Source organism: Ictidomys tridecemlineatus, chromosome 1 (assembly GCF_052094955.1).
Source record: "Ictidomys tridecemlineatus isolate mIctTri1 chromosome 1, mIctTri1.hap1, whole genome shotgun sequence".
In the NCBI taxonomy this organism is placed as follows: domain Eukaryota; kingdom Metazoa; phylum Chordata; class Mammalia; order Rodentia; family Sciuridae; genus Ictidomys; species Ictidomys tridecemlineatus.
This window is the reverse complement of record NC_135477.1, coordinates 39,235,727-39,259,000: the sequence shown is the minus strand read 5'-3', so window position 1 is coordinate 39,259,000 and position 23,274 is coordinate 39,235,727. Positions and strand designations below refer to the sequence as shown.

General features: G+C 37.2%; 1 protein-coding gene across 5 annotated transcripts in view; it reads left to right on the top strand.

Annotated features, from left to right (window-relative positions):
• Positions 1-617: 617 nt before the first annotated feature.
• Positions 618-23,274, top strand: part of Ccser2 (coiled-coil serine rich protein 2) — a 142,368-nt gene continuing 119,711 nt past the window's right edge. For 3 of the 5 annotated variants that reach the window (XM_013365085.4, XM_021719990.3, XM_013365083.4), the window contains exon 1: positions 619-885. The gene's annotated coding sequence lies outside the window, so the exon portion shown is untranslated. Of the gene's footprint in view, positions 886-23,274 lie in introns of all 5 variants that reach the window. The other 2 variants (XM_021719989.3, XM_005340087.4) reach the window with 2 other exon arrangements.

Sequence of the window (23,274 nt, the reverse complement as noted above, 5' to 3'; positions counted from 1 at the left end):
TCAAGAGAAAGAGGAGTCTCAAGGGCTGGTCCAGCCCTCTAGGACAGAAGGAGGGGAAGATGGCCTCAGTGATGGAAGCCCTAAAGAGAAGGATAATCTGGTTCCTGGTAAAAGGATCTCAGATGAATATCACCATAGGACAGCTTTGAATCTTGGCACTGTGTATGGTATTTTCTCTCAGTCCCAGTCAGATCCAGTGTTCTTGTGAGGTAGGTATGGCGCTGTGTTTCAGGAATGCCCCAGAGCATGTAGGAAGCAGTATGGACTTGGAAACACAATATGTTGGAGGAACTCTGTCAGGCCCGGTGCTGAGGCCACTAATAACTTTTCAGTCTGGAGGAGCTGACAGGTTTGACTAAGGTCAAGGAGCAAGGAAGTGTTAGTCCAGGGATTCGTCCTGGGATCACGCAGACTTGGCATCACTGGTTGGTCAGAACAACAACCTGTCAGGTGGCAGAGAGGCAAGGTCAACAGAGAGGGGTGGTTCTCGGAGTTGGGGCGGAGCTTAGGGGAGGCTGGAGAGAGGGCGGGGGCGAGGTGGGCAGAGCTGGAGTCAGAAGGAGGGGGCGGACCTAAAGGCGAGGCCTTGCCTCGTGAGTCTCGCGCCTGCGCAGGGCGTCCCTGGGAGGGCCTGCGCGCGCGCCTTGAGCGGGCCCTGGAGGGCGGAGTCCAGGCGGGCGCCGGCCAAGGGAGGGGGCGCGGCGGCTCTGGAGTCCGGCGCTCCCTGAGGCCGTGGACGCGATGCTGGCTGTGTCCTGTCGTGTTCCCGGGCCGACCGGAATGTGACGGCGGCCCCTCGACTAGCCTTCGGTCTTGGGGCCCGCAGGTCGCTGGGCGACCCGCAACCGGGCCACGGTCGAGAGGAGGCTGTGCGACCTCCGCACGGTGAGAACTGGGGTCAGGGCCGGAGCGGGTGCTGGCGCCGGGGTCGCGGCGAGTGCCCCGGGTAGCCCGTAATGGGGGCGCGGTCCAGGGCGGGGCGGAGGCTTGGGCGTCGGGGGAGAAGCAGAGGCCCAAGAGAGGCAGCCTTCCAAGGCGGCCCCGCGAGCGCCCCTCGAGCCGCCTGAGGTGGGCGGGTGTGGAGCGGGGAGGCCGGAGCCCCTTGCCCCTCGGGCTGTGACAGGCGCCGGGGGCCAGGGGTCGGGGGCGGTGGGCCACCGGCACTGGGCACAGCGGCGGCCGCCTTTTGCTCAGGGGAAATCTGGGCGAGGCTGAGATGCCCAGTGATTTCAGAGGCGGGATGCTCGTGAGGGTTGATAGGGAAAAGTACCGAGGTGCTCTGAATGAGTGGATTTTTTTTTTTAAATTATTGGGCCAAAACAAAGACCCCCTAAAAATACATCCTGAGATAAAACTTTGGTGGATCACACCGTTGCTGTGAGTTCAGATGCTGTTGCTTTCTCTTCTTTAGACGTCTGCTGTTTTTATCCATTTGTATAATGCACCGTGTTTCTTGATAAGAGGAGGAATTACTCCGTTGATGTGGTCGTTTGTGGCTAAGCTTAAGTTTGAATTTCAATAATTGCAAATTCATCTTTGTAGGCTATCCAGCCAATTAGACTTGCTGTTCCTAACTAGGCCTTAGCAGTGTGGAAATTACTGATGCACGGACTTTTTGTAGTCTCAGATTGATATGTCGGTTTTCACTCTTAAAGGAGAGATAACATGAACTTTAGCCTTTTCAAAGTAGCTGTTTTCTCCTGAACATCAAACTATTACGGAACCTATTCATTTGGCCAGAGGTTTTTTAAAACATCATTTTCAAAAGAGACTTTAATTTAAGGAGACTTTAGTTTACCCAAATCTAAGATACTCTCCTTCTGCAAAAGATAGATAGGTGCAAAACATATCTTATAGGCTGTAATCAGACTTATAGTCTGTAATATATAAGTATATAAACATTGCTAAATGTTTTGCTCGAAGTCAGTTTTCTTTTCAGACTTTATTGTTTGCTTTGCTATTTTCTGATTTGGTTGTTTTCTTTAGTGTTCTCAGCGACATTGACCTCAAATAATCTTTGGGTTAAAAATACAACTTTCTTCAACTTTTTAGCCACAATTAATAATGTCTTATTTCAGTGTTATATTACTATCCCATAGTAATATAATGCTAGAAGCCATCTTGAGAGCAGGAATTCATTAATTTTTTATTCTACCTTTCTACAGGTAGAATTTTTTGCTTGTTGCCTTAACTCAATGCTTATTATTTTATGGAGAAAGATGAGGACTTTGATTTCGTGTTTAGAAGCCCATTGATGACTTTTCATAATCTATTTGAATAAATTGAGGCTTTCATAATTTCTGGTGTTTGTCTACATTTTAGTTTCTCTTCTACCATGATGCCTGCCCTTTCCATTTAAGACTATTTGTAGCTCTCAAAAGATGACATCTTCCTTTGTGGTTTTACACTGTTCCCTCTGTTGAAAATTTTTCTCTTCTTAGTAAACAACTTGCCATTCACAACCTTACTAAAATAACACCTGAGTCTTCTCTGGAAGTCTTATCCCTTTTGTCTTCTCTGATCCAATAAGATATTATACATTATGCAGATAGCATTTGCCAATTGGTAGTTAATGATTTGTTTATATGCCTCTCTTAACCAGGCTTTTGAGTTTCTTTTTAAGTTTGCAACTTAAGCACATAATGTTTTGTGGCACAGGTATCAAAACTATTAGCTGTATGTGTTCTGGAGGAATGGCTTCAGGCTTAAATACAGCTTTAAAATAGGCAGAATATGTTAGACTGTATTTTTCAGTATCAGAAAATTTAGAAAAGATGAATGTACAAGGTGCTTTTAAAAACCCAAGAACAAAGTGAAAATCATTGCTGATTAGGAATGAAATCCTAGTTCTGACAGATAAAAACAGTCCATTTTATGATGCAGGAATAAGAAGGGCATGACCAGTAAGGATTGTTGCTTTACTAGTCCCAGAACTTTATTTTGAGTGCAGTAATTTGCTTAGGGTCACATGGGTAGACAGGGCCAGAGCTCAGATGACTGTCCAAGTCTTTTGATCATCTTTGTATTTCACCTTTGCCTCTAGTCTTCTAATTCTAAACTTTAGTAATTGTTTTACCATCTGAGTAACGGTAATGAGAGACTTTGGTGTGTTTGGGAAAGAGGTCTGTTACTTTAACAGGTATTGAACTCAAAAGAATTTACAGATTATTTGGTTCGATTTGAAAATTTTACTATTAAATAATTAAAGCCTGAAAAGACAGGTAACATGCCTGAGATTGCATAGTGTCATCTCTGTCTCACATCTTCTGACCTCATGTTTGTATATTTTCCACTGCTTCATGGTGGTGGTATAGAAAAATGAGGAAGTAAACAAATTTTCACAGAGTGCAAATCTGCGTCATTTTCTTCTTAAATCCTTAGCTGCCACTATTAGGGCTTTAGAGCCCTGAAATGGTTGAGAAACATAATAATTCATCTGGGAACATAAGGGAAACTGAACCTTCACCATTCTGTTTGGCCAGATAAGTTTTAACTTTGGTGTTTGAGGTCCTGTCTCCAGATGCTTTGTAATAATTGACCTCTGATCACCAGATGGAGATCCCCAGTTAAATTTTGATGGTAAAAGAGATTTTAATATAATGAGTTGGCTAATAGCACGGCTAAAATTGCATGTATGGTTTGTCTTTATGTGAGAAGAGCTAATCCATTTACTCCTGTGTGATAGGTTTTTAGGGTAAAAAATTGTTTAGTGTTGTTTCATGCCTCTGAAAAGTCAGTTTTGAAGTGTGTATTTAGTTTGATGGGCCTGATCAATTCCAATAGGCTTTTTATTGGAACAACATAATGTTAAAGAATTTTTTAAAAAATCAGAATAAGCTTTTAATTTTTCTTATTTTTGGTCATACCTATTTGGTTTTATACTGTAATCAAATCATAAATATAATGTTTAACACTTTTATACTTATTTTCTTTTTGCTATAGTTTTTATACCTTTAGATTATTGTACAATGTTACAGTGAGTTGAATTACTTATTTTTTTAGTAGCTCGACATCTAGGTTGCTTATTTTGTAAGTGCATTTAATATAGTTGTTGATCATTTTACTTCTTTCCTTTAGGTTAAAGGTCAAGGAGAGGGATTTCAAGGTCAGATGGTTTGAAGGTTTTATCAATTTTAAAAAAGATTGCCAGATTTACTTTAGATAGGTATTGCTATACACTTCCTGTAACAGAATTTAGCTGACCAATTCTATCATACATTTTTATAATATTTTGTTTTTAAAAATGGGTATTAAAGTACTTGCCGTCTAACATCACAGCCCATAGTAGAAAAGCAAATGCAGTTTTTCTAGTTCTGTTTTCTCCTTTCTATGAATTATTTGTCCTTCAGTTATAAATTTACTGAAATCCTATCATCATTTTCAGTAGCACTGACACCAAAGTATTTAATCTTTTGAAAAGTGTTTCTGATCTGCTTTATTTTTGTTATTTTTAGTTTTGAAGAGTTTGTAGTATTTTTTAGTATTACTAGAATTACTGATTTTTTAAAAAAGTTTTTTGATTTTTGTGTTTTAATTGTGAAGTCTTAGAATGAAATTATTCTGCTACCTGATGCATACTTTTATTAAGTTTCTAGAGTTTGTTTTGTTATATGGGTATGTATTTAGTAGATTACGTATACAATTGGGATTGAATTTTATTCATGTGGATTTTACATTATAGAAAACCACATTCTTATTAATTTCCATTTTTTTCTTCCTGAGTTTGAACAGGGAGACAAAGTAAAAGAACCTAGGTTTTTTTTTTTTTTTTAAATACATGAATATTTCCTTTTTTTTTGGATTCTTGCTTTTTAAAAATAAATTATCATGAAAACAATATATTGCTTAATTTAAGGTTTTGTTGATTCAGGATTAATTGGAACTTTGTTTCTAACTGGGCTCTTGTTATTAATTATTCTGAAATACATGGAAGCTAAACTTTGGTTATCTGCTGTCTTTGGGAAGTGATGCATTCTAGATAGATGAGATAGTCCAGTATCTGTGCGAGGATTTGGCATGCAGTTTCTTACTTAGTCCTCATAGCAACCCTAAAAGATAGATCTTTTAGTATTCTCCTTTTGTGCAGCAGAAAACTTATAGATGCAGAGTGATCTGCTAAAGGTAACATGGCTAGGAAGGAGTGGACAGCCTGTTTGCTTTCACTAGGCGCTGTTTTTTTTTTTATATGTGTACATATTTAGTAGATTTAAAGATGAATTATTTGCTGTGCTAAGAATTTGGACTTGGGCATTTGAAAGATACTAGATGTTTCAAAGCAAGGAGATGATATGACATGTTATTTCTTTTTGAGAGATGACTGATCTGACACTGCTCTCAGCCATTCAATTTGGGAGGGACTCCGGTCCCATATCTTCATTCTGAATGTGGGAATGGGGGATGCAAGACATGGTATTTTTAGCTAAGTAATACTGAGTATCTCAGGGACCACAATCTCTTTTGGTATCTGGTATTGAAAAGCCCAGGTGATAACTCATATTTTAGCAGATATGTTTTTTATTCCTCACCATTCAACCTTTCTTTAAAGTGGAAATATAAATATGTCTATACACACACACACACACACACACACACACACACACACTCTCTCTTTAAATTCTCCCACCTCCCCTTCCACACTAATGTAGCAAAATCTTTTTTTTTTCTTTTTTTTTTTTTTTGATGACTAGGCCACTGGTATATACACCAGGGACAACAGAGAGGCAGACACCAGAAGGTTCTCTAAGTTGTTGTTATCATGTTAATGATATTTGGTTGCAGCCTGAGTGCTTTGGGGAAATTTGAGAGCTTTCTCTGACCATTATGTCTTGGCAGCCAGTTTTAGGATTGGGAGTTACAATTTTCTCAGAAGACCATAGCTTAGAAAAGCAGGAACTATTCATAACAGCTATTAAGTGTGTAGAATGAGCTTAATGTTGTTTTGGTCGGAGTTGGTAGGCAAGTTTACAGGAAACATCTAAATGATGTTTCTTTTCAAGGAAAGCAGGGATGACCATCTTCTCCCTCTCCTCTCTGTAGTTTTTCCCCATAGTAGGGATGTGTCAACCCTTGTTTATTATTGATACTAGCTGGGGTTGTAGATCTGGCTATTGTTGGACAATTCTTGTAGTCATTGTTTTTCTAAGGGCTGGAGAACTTTACACTGAAAATTCCTTCAATCCCTACTTTTATACTAGATCCTGACTGGATTTTCCTTTCTTCATTTATCCTTCCATTCCAGATGGATGAGCATTTGTTCGGAATAGTACAGTGAACAAATTATCTGCTTTTGTGAAGCTTACATTCTAATTAATGATACATAAAATAAATAAATACATATGTGGTGTCTCAGATTTTATAGTTCATGGAGAAAAATAAAGCAGAATAAGGTGAAAAGAGCATTTTGGGGGGAATTGTCAATTTATACAAGATGGTTAGGAAAGGTATTTGAGTAGAGATCTTGAAATGAGAGCAATCTGTGCAGATATGAGGGAAGTTGTAGGGGAGAAACATTTGATAAAGGTGGAACAGAAGTGTAAATATCCTGAGTCACAGTATGCTTGTTATGTTCAAGGAGTGACATGTACGTCAATAGTGGTTTTGAGGGAAATGATTGGTAGAAGATGGGGTCTGAGAGGTGAGTTGGGTAGAGTAAGGTCAGATCATATATGGCAATGTAGGCCAGTGGGATTTTGGCTTTTACTTTGAAGGTGGGAAGTCACTGGAGAGTCTTGACTTGTTTTAAATGGTCTTCTCTGCTGCCATATAGAGTTATGTCATGGGCAGGGCATAATGAGATTATTTAGCACGCTCAAACAGTAATCCTGGGTGGGTGATGATATTGATTTTAGTCATGATTGGGAAAAGCATTCCCACTCTATATACATTTTGAATGCAGAGCCAACAGTTTGATGATGGATTAGATGTGGCCTCTGGGGTTTGGCCTGAAAAACTAGAAGAATAAAGTTAATATTTACTGAGATGAGAAAGACTGCAGAAGAAGCAGATTTTAGGGGGAAATAATGAGTCCAGTTTTGAAAATGTCAAGTTAGCAGTCTAAGTGGAGATATTGTATAGACAGCTAGATATACATTAGTCTGCAGTTCAGGGCAGAAGTCTGGACTGGAGACATAAATTTCTGGTGATTGGCATATGGCACTTCAGTGTCATGAAAACTAAGTAAGATAGTTTAGGGAGTGTGTCAGGAGAAGTCCGAAAACTTCCCTTGAAAACCTATACTGTTTGCAGAGAGAGGCTGAGACACTAGCAAAGGAGAATAAGAAGTACAGTATGAAGGAGAAGAATTAAGAGTAAGTTGTATCCATGAAGTCAAGTGAACTGTGTTAAGAAAGAAGGAATAATCAGCTTTATTAGATACCTTGATATGGTAATCTGTCAATATGGTAGTTTTATGAAATCCTTTTCTTTTTTTTAAATAGAAATTAAAATCCTTAAAAAAACTTTTATTTGAAGTTTGTATGAACTGCTTTTTAGGGAAATTTTTATAGCTACTTTTCATCACCCCCTTCTTTTTTTCTATTATACTTGACCACAATTTTACTGTAATTGCTTATGATTGAGTTGATATATGATGTAAATTCAGAAAATGGTGAAAGCACATATTAGTTGCAGCACTTTATGTGCCTCTTTCTGTGGTTCATTTTTGAGTAAATAGTAGTCTACCTTTTGGGCTGTAACATCTTTGCAATTGTTTCTTAATCCTCTTCTTTCATCTCTTTCCACATTTTCTTCCCCTAGCCTCAGATCTGTGGCTAGACTTCTGAAAGATAGATCTTGTCAGGTTCTATTATTGCTGAAAAAGTTCCTGTTGTCTACAGAAGTTAGTCCCCCCCCCCTTTTTTTTCCCCTCTTATCCACCTATTCCTACAAGCATTCTGCTTAGGGAATATGGATTGCTTTTTCAGGGATTCTAACGTGTATCTGATTTTTTTTTTATCAGTGTTTTTTATTGTAGGACTATAGGATAAAGGTTAAATTCCTTATCAGTGTATAGGAAGTCCGCCATGAGCTGCCTTGCCATCATCTTTTGCTATGGTTTCATGAAGATGAGAAACTGTGCATGTCTTGTTTTGCACATATAATGCTTTTTTTCCCCTAGAATTCACTCATCATCTTAGTTATCTCATTAAATCAGTTTATCTTTTTTGTGTTTCCTCTTCTAGCAAAGCTTGTGGGCATTTTTTTGTCCTAGCTCTTTTACTCATTCCTCCTTATATTCTCTGTTTGTGTTCCTGTGACATTTTCCATATTTACTATATTTTAGTTTGCTTTCATGGCTGGATTTCCTTACCCTGTAAATTTTTGTTGAATGAATGATTGAGTCAAGCGAATAGTTACTTATTGTTGACCCAGTTTTGATTGACCCATTTGATTGGGTATTTACGTCCTTCAATTTGTACAGGATATACACATGAGCAATCAAATAACATTCCTACAGACAGAGTCATACCACAAAGAATCTTAGGAAATTTATTGAATATTTATTCTCATTAGCAAATAATAAGATTTGCTGATAATTTATTATATTTCCCAAGTCTTTATTTTTGTCTGGATTTTTCCTCACCAGTATTTTTTTCCCCTGACATTTCTATTTGTATGTTGTCCTTAGCTACCCTCCACACAAAACAGCATGTCTTAAAACTCATTCCTTAAGCTTGATCCCACTCCTAACTTCTCCACAGTGTTTTCTCTACCTCTACTTGTGAGTTACTCAGGTTTCTCTGAAATCTTTGTCTCACTTCTATATTTCGTCAATTCATAAGTTCTTTTATAATTCAATAGACCCTTTTTTGGCTGTTTCCCATGTTCCTGACTTGTTAGTATTAGCAATGAGAGGCTGAATAAGAGAAGATCACAGTCTGTAAAATGATTATGTTGCAGTGTAATGGGCATAGTAATACAGTAATAGTGGAATATCTGGGTCAGTATTAATAGATAGGAAGAAATCCAAAGTTCTTATATACCACTCAACACCACACTTCTGACAATGAATCTCCTATAGTTTATCTTATGTCTGCCACTGTCTACCTGAAGTAGCATCAGATCCTGTAGGATAAAGGCTGAGTCCTCTAAGACTGCCACAACTTCAGATGCCAGTGGCAAACTCCAGATTATGACCTGTACTGATGACTGACTGGCTATAAATCAGGGTTCATATAACTCTGTCCTTGGGTTCAATTAATTTGCTGTAGTATTTCACAGAACTCTGGGAACCACTTAGGTTTACTGATTTATTATAAAGACTACTGCAAAGGATTTAATTGAATAGTTGGATGAAAGAGATGAATAGGGCAAGGTATGTGGGAAGGGGCACTGAGTTTTACACCCTATTTGATGTGTTACTTTTCAGGCACCTCCACATGTTCAGCAATCCAGATGCTCTCTGAACCCTGTCCTTTGGGTTTTTATAGAGGCATCATAATGTGGCTCTGATTGATTACATCAGTGGTCACAGTGATTTGTTTTACCTTCATCCCTTCTTCCCTCCCTGAGGGTTGGGGGTAGGGCTGAAACTCTCAACCCTCTAACCTTTCCTTGGTCATTTTGTTGACCAGTCCCTATCTTGAAGCCATCAGATTGGTAGCTGGGATACCTAGCTACCAATCATTTCATTATCATACAGGAGACACTTATCACTCTGGAGATTCCAAGGATTTTAGGAGCTCTCTGCCTAGAATTGGGTAGAAACCAAATGTATATTTCTTTTATCACTATATCATAGATATCTTGGGGTGAAAGTTCTTGCTTTCATGTATCCCTTTAATTTTATTTTGGCTGCCACCATTCTCTTTCTGGTCTTCATTATTATGTTTAGGTCATTTAAAGGCCTCCTAATAGCTTCTCCTGCCTTAACTCCTTATCATTCCAATTCATCCTATACCTTGTTCTCAGAATAGTTGTCTTAAAAAAGAAAAAAAAAAGCTGTATGTCTTTACTCTATTCAGAGAATAAATTCCAAAAATAAAATCTGGAATTCAGAATCTTTAACTTAGACTTCTAATTTCTGTGTTCTGCTACATGATCGTCCATCCAATAAAATTCTTCTCAATTTCAAACATATTTTGCACTCTTCCTTTTTTTCTTGATTGTTTGAGTCATCCTCCCTACCCCAACAATGTTTTACTCATATTTTCTCTACTTATTTACTGAAATTGTATCTGCCCTTTGACATAGTTCCTAATTGTTAAGTCTACTATGAACCTTCTATGTGATCATGCCTATGGTTGGTTTGTTTTCTTGCAGTATTGGTGATTGAACCCAGGGGCACTTTACTACATGAACCCTTTTAATTTTTTAAAAATTTGAGTTAGAGTCTTTCTGAGTTCCTAAAAGTCTTGCTAAAGTTGCGGAACCTACCTTAAACTTTCACTCACCCTGCCTCAGCCTCCCGTCTCCAGGAGTATAGATGTGTGGTGTCATGAACAGCTCATCCCTAAGTTTTAAACACCTTTTCTTCATTTTCCTTCCAAGGTATCATTCATTCCTGTTTCTCTTTTGTACTTGTTCTTTCTCAGCTTTCTTTACTGAGAAAGAACAAATACAAAATTTATGTATTTACCTCATTTTTGTGTCTTGGTAAATGATGGTGCCAGTAATTCAGCTACCCAAACTATAAACCTGGGAGTCATCCTAATTTGTGTTCTGTATTTTCCATTATTTTTTAAATATTACTGATGTTCTGTTCACTCTTCATTCTCTTAGACTTAAATCTAATATTCTGAGTAGACTATCATAAAACATCCCTTTACACTAATTCTTCTGCCTGATCCTCATTATTCTATATAAATGCTTATTGGTTGTACTTCGTATTAGGAATGCCAAAGGCAAAATAGTTTTGGGTTAATCACCTTAAGAGGTAGTACTTTAACCGTATACTAATCCTTCTGTGTTCTAGATTCTCACCTGTATGGTAGTTTGGGAAATCTATGTGTGCACTTTGTATTATAGTGTTTTGAAGTACAGAGTAGAATGCCTGTATCTGTTTGGTTTACATTAATCTTCCCACTGGGTGGAAAAGAAAGAAAAAAGGATTTAGAGAGAATTCTCAAGGCGGGTAAAGGATACCTTGAACCAAGAGAACAGTGTGTGTGTTTTGGTAAGGAGTTCTGAAAGGGCATCAGATGGTCAGCGGTCCTTTAGTGTTTGGTGTGGTTGAAAGGCAGGTTTGTTGGGTAGTGGTGGTGGTGAGTGGCTAAAAAGGAGACCCCAAACCAGATTTCAAAGGCTATTGTAATCTTAGTTGCCCTTACTAGCTCTGTTTGGGCAGAAGATGTGTTTCTTCAAGTTTCGATTTCCTTAAATCTACAAAATAAAAATTAAAAAAATCACTATATAGGATTGTGAGATTTAAGTGAGGTAATAGATGAACATGACACACAACTACTCAGTGAATATCAGTGGCTGCTATTAGTTGTGGTGTAAGGCATTTATACCTTGGGAAGCCACACGGTGATTTTAAGTGTAACAGTGATGTGATCAGACTTATAATTTTGAATATTTGGGAAAAGTTTAAAGAATGGATCAAAGGGAATTAAGGTGGCTTGGGCTGGAATACTGGTTAGAGATGATAAAGATTCTTAATCAAGAAATGAGACAGTGTTGAAGAGGGCAGGATGGGTTTGAGAATTTTTGCATATTGTCAGGTGCACTGTAACGCAGAAGTTGGGGAAATCTAGAGGGAGCTGGGAGAATTAACATCAAGGATATAAACAGAGTACCCAGCTGAGTAAGAGACATTGTGCTTTGTATTCTCCTGTTTATGATTGGAGAGGGCTAAAGAGGATGGTTAGAGGCTCCCAGGTCACTGTTGTACAAGGACTTGTAGTTGAACTTGGCTGACTGTCTTTCTCTAGATGGGGTTGAAACTTAGGACAGCTCTAGATAATGAGTCCAGAGTAGTAGTAACTTTGGGTAGTACTGAGGAATTCCAAGTGTCAGGAAGCTTTCTTGAGTGAGGAGAGACATGGCATGAAACACCAGTGACATTATTCTTAAGAGCAAAGGCAGGCAAAGTGGTGACATTGTGTACAATCCTTTTGAGGCTAAGAGGCTAAATCCTGAAGGTAGGTAAAGAGTGGAGGTATATGAACAAAGCCACAAAGATGAACAGTTCTTTGCACTTGCCAAAAGGTGGCAGTGTCAGCTCAGGCTAGCGGGTTTTGGAGAAGCAAGTTTGTGGTTGGGTCTTTATATTTCAAGCAGTACCTATGCAGAAAAAGTTTCTTAGACAATTTGCACAAGAAAATTTTTCCAATGTGCATTTAAATCTTAAGAGCTGAAGATGTTAAAAAAGAGCCTCATTTTGGAAAGACCTCTTGATAGAACAGCAATTAGTCTTTATCAGTAGACTGCCAGCTGTTTCTGTTTTTACTGTAGTTAACCAAGTGACTCTATGGAGAGTTGTGTTTGCAAGAGAGCAGAAGAGCAGAGTCCTACCTACCATACTTGCAAACATGCTTTGATGCACCCTGTGTGGTTCTGGAATCTCAGGTGCTTTTTGATCACTTCATGTGGGAAAATTTCCAAATTTCATATTATGATGTTGTGCTCTTCAAGCTTTTTTTTTTTTTAACTGTAGTGACTGTCAATAGAAATATATTTTATACAGTGCACACACAAAGTAGACATATAACTGAAACAAGTGTTATGAAACATTTGCCCTCACTATATATTATGCCTTGAGATATTTTCTATTTTATTCCTATTTGTAGCAAGAATACGCCCCATTATTAAGTGGGACAAGATTGCTTTAGAGTATGCAAAATTAATTTTAAGGAACCAATAGATAGATTAAGCTTTACTGGAGGTGCATGTGATAAAAAGATTTTTTCCCAACCTGTAGGCTCTCTCCTCACGTTATTTATTGATTGTTTCCTTTGCGGAGAAGAATCTTTTAAATTTGAATTCATCCCATTTATTGATTCTTGATTTTACTTCTTACACTTTAAGAGTCTTGTTAAGGAAGTCAGATCCTAGGCTGACATGGTAAAGATTTGGGCCTATTTTTTTCTTTGGTTAGGCGCAGGGTCTCTGTTCTAGTGCCTAAGACTTTGATCCTCTTTGAGTTGGCTTTTGTGCAGGGTGAGAGATAGAGGTTTAATTTCATCTTGCTACATATGGATTTCCAGTTTTGCCAGACCATTTGTTGAATAGGCTATCTTTTCTCCAGTGAATATTCAGTGGTAGAGCACTTGCCTGGCTTGAGTGAGGCTCTTGATTTGATACCAGCACTGCAAACAGACACACACACACACACTCACTCTCACACACACTCTCTCTCTCTCTTTCTCTGTCTCTCTCTCTTACTGTTTGCAGTTCTGGGGGCTGTAATTTTAAGATGAGGGCACCAGCAGGTTTGCTGTCTGGTGAGGGCTCTTTTCTTCAGAGACCTTTAACTGTACTCAAATGGTAGATGGGGAAAAATCAGTTCCCTTGGGCCTATTTTATAAAGGCACTTATCATTCATGAAGATTTTGCCTCATGACCCATTCACCTCCTAAACTTCTCACCCCTTGATAATAATTGCATTGGGGTTTCAACAATCAAATTTTGTGGAGCCATAAACAGACTGCAACATATGATACTGTTTAAGGTTTTATATTTAAAAAAAATTAATTTTAGTTCAACTTTTTATAGTGCTGGGGATCAAATTCAGGGCCTCATGCATACTAGGCAAGCACTCTACCACAGAGCTGCATCCCTAGCCTATTAAAGGTTTTAAAAAACCATTCCAGGCAAGTATCTTACTCTGTCTCTAAGGTCCAAGGAATATGACTTACCTAGTTCATTTGTCACACACAAATGGAATTGTTTCACATGAGAAGATGGAGTCTGTACAATAAAGTTCACCATTTTATAGTCTAATTGTTTATCAACTCATTTATTTATAAAATTTGTGTTTGTTTCTTAATTTCCTTTTAATGATCAGGGCTGACTGGCTTTCAATTGGGAAGCTCTACCTCTAATGTTTTTTCCTCAGTCTGTTTATAATAGTATCTGCCTATACCATCCAGTTATACTTCTAGTGTTTTTATGTCATCTATTTAGAACATTATTTTTTATTTTCCTCGGTTGATTTTTTAGTCACCTCTAACATCTTGACGTGGTGACAGTATTTTTTAAGGCTTAATGTATAAGAAACTTTAACAGTTTTTTTTTTTTTGGTGGTAGTTGATTGGTTTCCTTTCCCTATTCCATTTTCTTGTATTTAGCTATGTTCATATGAAGAGTTATTTTAGTTTTTTAAATTTATTTTAAATTTTTATTTTTTAGTGGTAGTTGGACCCAATACCTTTATTTTATTTATTTATTTTTATGTGGTGCGAACCCAGCGCCTGGCACCAGCTACCTATTGCTGAGTCACAACCCCAGCCCTGAAGAGTTATTTTAAACAATAATACTCATTACTTAGCAGTGCTTTTTTCCTCTTATTGTGGTGTTTTTAGGAAAACCACAACTTATGTATTGTTTATTTCCAATTCTTTAGGGGACTCTGGTAATATCATTTTTTTCCATTCTATTTTTTCGTGCTTTGTTTGGTAGGTACATTTTTTGGTTTATTAAGTTAAACTCAGCATTTTCTTTAGGTTTCTGTCCCTTCACTAACCTGCCTTTCCTTAAACGCTTCTAAAAGCTTCCCTGAAGTGTCCATTTCTTCAGGAAATTGATTCTTCTTAGGGTTTTTTTTTTTTTTTAATTGAAACAAGCTCGAGATGGTGAGCATTTTTTTATGTACTTGTTGATTGATTGTATATCCTCCTCTGAGAAGTGTCTGTTCAGGTCCTTGTCCCATTTGTTGATTGGGTTATTTGTTATCTTATTGTCTAATTTTTTGAGTTCTTTATATACTCTGGATATTAGGGCTCTATCTGAAGTGTGAGGAGTAAAGATTTGTTCCCATGATGTAGGCTCCCTATTTACCTCTCTTATTGTTTCTTTGCTGAGAAAAAACTTTTTAGTTTAAGTAAGTCCCATTTGTTGATTCTTGTTATTAACTCTTGTGCTATGGGTGTCCTATTAAGGAATTTGGAGCCCGACCCCACAATATGTAGATCGGAGCTAACTTTTTCTTCTATCAGACGCAGAGTCTCTGATTTGATACCAAGGTCCTTGATCCATTTTGAGTTAACTTTTGTGCATGGTGAGAGAAAGGGATTCAGTTTCATTTTGTTGCATATGGATTTCCAGTTTTCCCAACACCATTTGTTGAAGATGCTATCCTTCCTCCATTGTATGCTTTTAGCCCCTTTATGCTCACCATCTCTAGCAGTCAGAGAAATGCAAATCAAAACCACCCTAAGATACCATCTCACTGCAGTAAGATTGGCAGCCACTATGAAGTCAAACAACAACAAGTGCTGGCGAGGATGTGGAGAAAAGGGTACACTTGTACATTGCTGGTGGGACTGCAAATTGGTATGACCAATTTGGAAAGCAGTATGGAGATTCCTAGGAAAGCTGGGAATGGAACCACCATTTGACCCTGCTATTGCCCTTCTCCGTCTATTTCCTGAAGACCTTAAAAGAGCATGCTACAGGGATACTGCCACATCGGTGTTTATAGCAGCACAATTCACAATAGCTAGACTGTGGAACCAACCCAGATGCCCTTCAATAGATGAATGGATAAAAAAAAAATGTGGCATTTATACACCATGGAATATTACGCAGCACTAAAAAAATGACAAAATCATGGAATTTGCAGGGAAATGGATGGCACTAGAGCAGATTATGCTTAGTGAAGCTAGCCAATCCCTAAAAAACAAATACCAAATATCTTCTTTGATATAATGAGAGCAACTATGAACAGAGCAGGGAGGAAGAGCAGGAAGAAAAGATTAACATTAAACAGAGACATGAGATGGGAGGGAAAGGAAGAGAAAAGGGAAATTGCATGGAAATGAAGGGAGACCCTCATTGCTATACAAAATTACATATAAAAGGTTGTGAGGGGAATGGGAAAATAAACAAGGAGAGAAATGAATTACAGTAGATGAGATAGAGAGAGAAGATGTGAGGGAAGGGGAGGGGGGGATAGTAGGGGATAGGAAAGGTAGCAGAATACAACAGTCACTAATAGGGCATTATGTAAAATTGTGGATGTGTAATCCAAGTGATTCTGCAATCTGCATTTGGGGTAAAATTGGGAGTTCATAACCCACTTCAATCTAATGTATGAAATATGATATGTCAAGAGCTTTGTAATGTTGTGAACAACCAATAAAAATAAAGGAAAAAAAAAGAAACAAGCTCTACATTTGCTTTGAGTAATTCTTAAATGTTTTCTCTGTAATATACAACTTTTACTTTTTCAGAAGAAACAAGTTTTCTAATTTTGTGCTCCACAAATAAATTCTTGAATATTTTACACTATTAAATTTGATTAGTCTCTCCCCTAGTCATTGCAAAACTAAACCAAACTTACATTTTATTGTTCTGCACCTAACTTTAGTTGATTTGATATTTAATAAATTGAGAAGATTCTCAGTGGCAGTACTCTTGGGATTAATTTCTTTTAACTAGTTTGAGGGGTTTTACTAATTAAAAATGTTAAAATATGGGTGTCCTAGTTTCTATTAAGAATTGTATGAGTCAGTATCTAAAATACTTTAATGAAATCACACAGGTAGTTAGCATTTAGAGATCATAATAATACTGAGCCTAAGATTGTGTCATACTCCATTTCTCTTGTAATTTAGTATTTTTTTCAATAATGTTTTATGCCAAAAGTTTTAAGTTTCTTCTCAGAAAAATGGAAATTTGGTACCGTAGATATGAGTGGAAATTGAGATTAAGATTAGAATAAATTATTAAGCAGGAAGGAAGCTTTCACAGAGAGATTGTTTTCTTTATTAGGGTTAATAACCCAATGTGATTTCTGGAGAGGTGGGAAAAAAATCAGTATCATGAATTGGTGCTTGTTTTACTTAGGTAAACAGAAACTGATAAACAGGAGTCTATAAGCCAGTTCTGTAGGATCTCAGATATTATTTGAAATATATTGCCAATTGTGTTAGGCTTTTTTTTGTGTGTATGTATGTGTGTGCATACATGTGGATATAGTAGCTTTAAAGTAAAAATTAATAAAATTCTCAGCAAAAAGATATTAAGAGGTATTCTTCACTTTACTGTACATTTGTAAAATACCAGTATGTGCCAGGATATGTCCTTGAGTGAGGAAATAGTTGGAAGAAAGTCCCATAAACTGTTCTTAAGGACATTAGTGTACAGTAGAGGGAACACAATTCTTGAGGGATCTGTGGAGTATTTCTTGGCATGTTGAAATGAAACAGGAGCCTACAACCTAGAGTGGTGGGCTTGACTTCTATAAAAGTAGCTTGATGCTATGCAGAATGTGAGAATAATGAAGGATTATGCATTCCGGGTACTAGAGATAGTATACGAGTCCCACAACTCCTCAACAAGTCAGATGTAAGCCTTTATAAGTAATTAGTGTAATAATCTTAGGCTGATGATTAGCTAGAATATCGCTTGAAAATTTCCTGGCCTCTTTTTCCCCCATTGGACTTTGTATTTACTGTATGTCCTCATACCTTCTTTTTATAATATTAATTATATTTTCATGTGTGTTTTAATGTCTAATCTCTGCAGGACCATTAATAATGTGAGTACAAGGTTCTTGTCTATATTTTATACAGTGACTGGCCCAGTGTTTACTAAATACTTAGTAAACAAATAAATGGTGTTATGGGTAACTTTATAATGGTGTTATGGAGAGCATATAGTAATAATTTTGTTGGAGAAGAGAATGTGGTTTAATGCATGTTTTTAGGTATGGGTTCTTTCCTTCTATTTTCAACATAGGTTTTCTTCTCTTTCTCATTAATTGGAATTTAGCCCTTTAGATTTAATCAAGGACGTACTTCTTGAGTTTTGTTTCCCCTGTATCCAATGATTTGTAGGACATATAAATAACCACAAGATAGGGAAGCTGGGCACAGCAGCTGTAATTCCAGTTATTCAGGAGAATGAGGTAGGAGGATTGCAACTTCAAGGTCAGCCTGAGCAAGTTAGTGAGATGTGTCTCAAAATAAGATTCAAAAAGTGGGTGAGGATATAGCTCTGTGGTAGAGCTATATCCTAGTATATGTAAGACCCTGGGTCCCGTCACTGATACTTAAAAAAAATTATTACTACAAAATGGGATATTTTGTCTGAGGTTAGGTTCTACACCTAGCATGGAGGTTAAAAACCATGTATAGTCAAAACTATCCTTGACTATTCAGCTAGTAATCTAAGTTTAACTTGGTCAGTTTTTCTTTCAGCTTTCATTGAGTGCCAGTTTGTATAGTTGCTCAAATAATATTATCTTACTTTTGATAGTGTACTTATGCTATGACAGGCCTGTACAGAGTTACTGAGAGAAGATTCAGATCTTCCCTCATATATTCGATTTGTTATTTATTTATTTAAGCTGTAGACGGACACAAAACCTTTGTTTCATCTATTTATTTTTTTGTGGTGCTGAGGATCGAACCCAGTGCCTCACACGTGCTAGGTAAGTGCTCTACCACTGAGCTACAACCCCAGCTCCTTGTAATTTAATCTTACTGAATGAAAGGTGAGGAGAATCACTTACATCATTAATGTTTCCTTTTGAAGAGTAATCTTACTTTGTCTAAATTAAAATACACATGTGATGTGATTGCTTCTTCCATCTCCATCTGCTACCCTTACGTCTACTCTATTCAGGGACAAACACTTATTTACTTATAAATAATTTAACTTCTGAAAGGCTGTTCATAAGTATTTTTGTAAATAATTGCTAATATCTTTCTTTGGTGGAAGGTGTTGCTGAAACATTTATTTTGGTTGTTTTATTCATGATATAAAAGCTTATGAATCGAAAGTGAATAGAGTCGATTCTGTATGTGGGACCTGTGAACCCTGGAATTTGTGGTCTCCTATGGTTCTGGGACCCTGATTTGCTTTGCTTATTTTGTACTTCAGAAAAACCCCTGTAACCTTTTTCCACTCTTACTCATTCAAGGCTATGGAAACATCTAACTCTCAACACAGGTGGAAACCCCCTCCCCCCCATATAAAATAGACTACATTTTTAAATGGACTAATAATACTTTATATAATTGTAGAATTGGTGGGGAATCTGATTTATCTGCTCCTGGGATACCTGCAACACTGAAGGGCCCAGGACAGAATGAATTTTCCTTCTTTTCTCAAAATTCTGTAAGAATGGGGGACTCTAGACAAGCTGTTCTTTGAGCTGGAAATAAATATCTAATCAGTTTTTCAGTGAAATAATTGAGTCATTAGTGATGCTGAGACAGTTACTGTAATGATTTTGAGGTACATTTCAAATCATCAGAAAAAGAGTATATTTGATGCTAGTATAGTTTCAGCACCATGTGTATATTGAATTCTAAATATTAGTATTTGATTATAAGCACAATTTGTTCCCCAATCTTGCCTGGTTGACTTATATGTTTAAACATTTGTTGTGAAGTAATAGTTGAGATTAATATTAAAATATGAGCTTTGTAATTTAGTATTTTAACTTTTAAATGTTGTTCTTGTAAAGCTTATATAGGGTGTAGTAGTACATGGCTGTGAGCTAGGAGTATCACAAGTTCAAGACCAGCCTCAGCAACTTAGCAAGACCCTTAGCAACTTAGTGAGATTCTGTCTCTAAAAAATAAAAAGGACTGGGGATGTAGCTTAATGGTAAAGCACCCCTAGGTTCAAACCCCAGTACCAAAATAAAAAAACAAAAAACAAACTGCGGGTGTTAAGCCCTGTGGCAAGCTGACATAAAACTGGAAATCCATCACATGGTGACTTGTCTAGGTATATGGCATTGTGACCTGGCCACTTTGAGGGGAACGTTTTGTTGTTCTTAAATACTAACTTTTAAAATTTTCTACTGTGATATACTACAAAATAATCAGTGACACAGCCTTTGTATCATCTTTGAGTTTTCTCTATTCTTCAATTGGGGTCGGTCTCTCAAAGGTCAAGGATACCCATTGACCTTGATATACTTGTTGGTAGTGTTTTCACCAAATATCCCTTGTACATGTCTAAATAGTGCATCTTAAAAGCAATGACTGGGAACTCTTATGTGTCCTCAGTTATAGATAAGAAAACAGATTTAGTGAGAGACCAAATAACTTGTTTTAAGCCATAGTACCAGGAAGGTGGTGAGTATGAGATTCCAAACCTGAGCAACCACACAACTCCTTTAGCCCTTAAACCCTTTTTCTTTACCACCTCCAAAGTTAGAGACAGAAGGGGAGAGGGAGGGAGCAGCGAGGGAGGGAGAGAGAGAGAGATGAAAATGAATGCTAAGAGGAGGAAGATAATGTAGAATGTGTTAGTAGTGTATTGCTTCTTCTGATGAAAGCATTCTTAGTAGGAACTTACTTTTTAAAATGAAAATTATATACGGACTCTGAAAATCATAATGAATAGAAAAAAGCAGTATGGATTAACCTCTAGTGTATCTGTCACTTAGCTTTTAACAGTTATCAGCTTTGTCACTCAAATCTCCTTATTTTTGAAGGAGTTTTTGATATTTAATGGAGTAAATCAGGAAAATTCTAACAATTTTTATTTTTTAAAATATTTTACTTTTTAGTTGTAGTTGGACACAATACCTTTATTTTATTTATTTTTATATGGTGCAGAGGATCGAACCCAGGGTCTCGCATATGCTAGGCAAGCACTCTACCGCTGAGCTACAACCCTAGCCCCTGTAATTTCCTATTTAATTGCTTTGGTATGTATAGTTCTAAAATAAAACAGACTTCATTTTTAAAAAGTGGGAAAATTATACTTATTACTCTTCATTCCTCCCCAATCCTTGGTATGGTCCTGTTCCTATTACATATTCAATTTTTTTGAATTGTCTCAAAAAAAGTCTTATTATTGGCAATTTGTTCAAATTAGGATCCATATATAAAGAACACACATTGTGTTTGTTTGATTCTTTCTCTCTCTCTCTCTCTCTCTCTCTCTCATTGAACTTGGGATCTTCCCGCTTCCACCTCCTGACTAGCTGGGATTATAGGTGTGTGTTATTGCACTAAGGCTTATGTATTTCTTAAACTTTATAATATTCCTTTCTTATTTTTTTTTGTTGAGGAAGATTTAGCTTTAGTCTTTTTATCTAATGGATTTGGCAGTAATTGATGATTGCTACTTGGATGTATTCACTAGGGTGTGCAAAATGATGATATTTTTTATTTTGTGAGTCTGTTTTCCTGCACTTACCAGTTGTGATTATTCTATAAAGAAAAATTTTCATCACCATTTTTCTTTTTTTAAATTTTTTATGGTACTGATGATTGAATCTAGGTACTTGAACATACTAGACAAACTTCTACCACTGAGTCACATTCCTAGCCCCATCACAACTATTTGATTACCTTGAAATACAATAAAGGCAGGATTGATGCTTAATTTTTATCACTTTGTAGGTTAAGTTGTCAGAATAATGAGATTTATTTTTAGTATTGATAAGATTATTATAAACAACATGAAGATTTTTAATTTTTTAGAGAACCTTTTTTAGAGATATTGTGGTATAAATTACATACAGTACAGTGCATAATTCTTCAGTGGTATACCTCCTGATGAATTTTGTGCCATCCTGCTCAAGTTATGGATTCTTACCAACACCTCATTCAACCCCTTTTGGCTAATTTCCTCCAGTGGAGTTAATCCCTGGCCCAGGAGTTCTTAACATGTGAATCCAGATCAGCAGCATTTGCTGCTGGGAACTTGTTAGAAATTCATTCTCTAAGGCCCTACCTTAGACATTGACTCAGAAACTGGGGATAAAACCAGTAATTTGTTTTGAGGAAGTCCTCCAGGGCTTCTGATATAGTGTTGAACCACTGCTCTATTCTAACCATTGTTGTCATAATGAGATTCATATGTCTTTACTTTGCCCTTACATAAATGGACCAAGTGAACATTTCTCACATTCCATTCTGTTTTCTGCAGATGCAGTGAATCTTATGTGATCTGCCGTCTCTTTCTCAGCAGTTTTAAGGATATAGGAAAACAAGGAACTATATATTTGTCCCTGGGTAGCCTCTGATCATGTCCTGTATGCCTGCACCATGGAGAGGGGTACCTTCCTCTTAAACACTACGTTAAGGTCCGTGGAGAAGACATTGCTCTTCTGATATGCTAATCCACATTTGGCTTTTAAACATCATTAAAATTTTAGTTAATTGCTTCTTTTTATGGTGGCTACCTCTTTTGCGTATGCCTTGGCCTCATCAAGACTATTCAAATGTCCTGTGTTTCTTTGGAAGTGCTTGTCTCTATTTGGTTTATTTAGTTGTCTTACTCTGATGGGCTCAAAAAGGTTATGATTCCTATTTCCAAGTTGTTATATAGGAATGATCTTCATTGCAACTTTCTTTCCACCCCCATGTACTAAGTGAAAGTGGAAGCCCTATTTTGATATTAATAGAACCAAACTATATGTACTCTTTAAGTACTGTGTTCTTTTGTTCAAAAAACCCTGTTAATTTTCTCTATAATATTGTAAATATTATTTCTTTATTACCATGTTGTATTCTACTGGGCCAAAACAATAGAAAAATTAAACTATAATTCTTTTTCTTTTTTATGGGTTTTATGGGGGGGTTGGATTTTATTGCTTTGCTAGCAAAGAAGAAACCACAGTGGATTCCTATCCCAGAGGCTGTGATTTTGCCCATAAAGGGGAGCAGAGAGCTTGTAAAGAACTGATTTAAAGGCTACATTTCAGATGTTCTGTCCAGGAGTTATAATTCACTTTTTAATTTGGGGGAGAGTCTTTTCTGAGCTCTTCTGGTGGCATCCCCAAAGTCTGAATTACTTTTTTCCTAAGGTGGGTGGGTAGTTAAGGACAGATGAATCTGCCTAGGATGGGGAAGAAAGGTAGTCATGTGTCTTCTGAGGTTAGGGACTGGGGAGAGATTAAGGAGGAGTTGGGAGAGGAGAAAGAAACTTGTCCACTTAAAAAATAAGTTGCAGTGGCAGAGCAGCAAGGGCTATATTCAGAGCATAAAGTAGACCTTTGTTACATTTCTCCACCGTCAATTTCTAAATTCCATTTCTATGAAAAAATGGGCAATGACATCTCTTAGCTGCTTCCTGCTAAAAGAGGGTGAAGTTGGGGGAAATAACTCAAAGTCCTATTCTCTTATCAGGTGGAGTGTGGATAGTTAAGGGTATTCAACATCAGGGCAGTCCAGAGGTCCAAAGTGGCAGATGACAGGA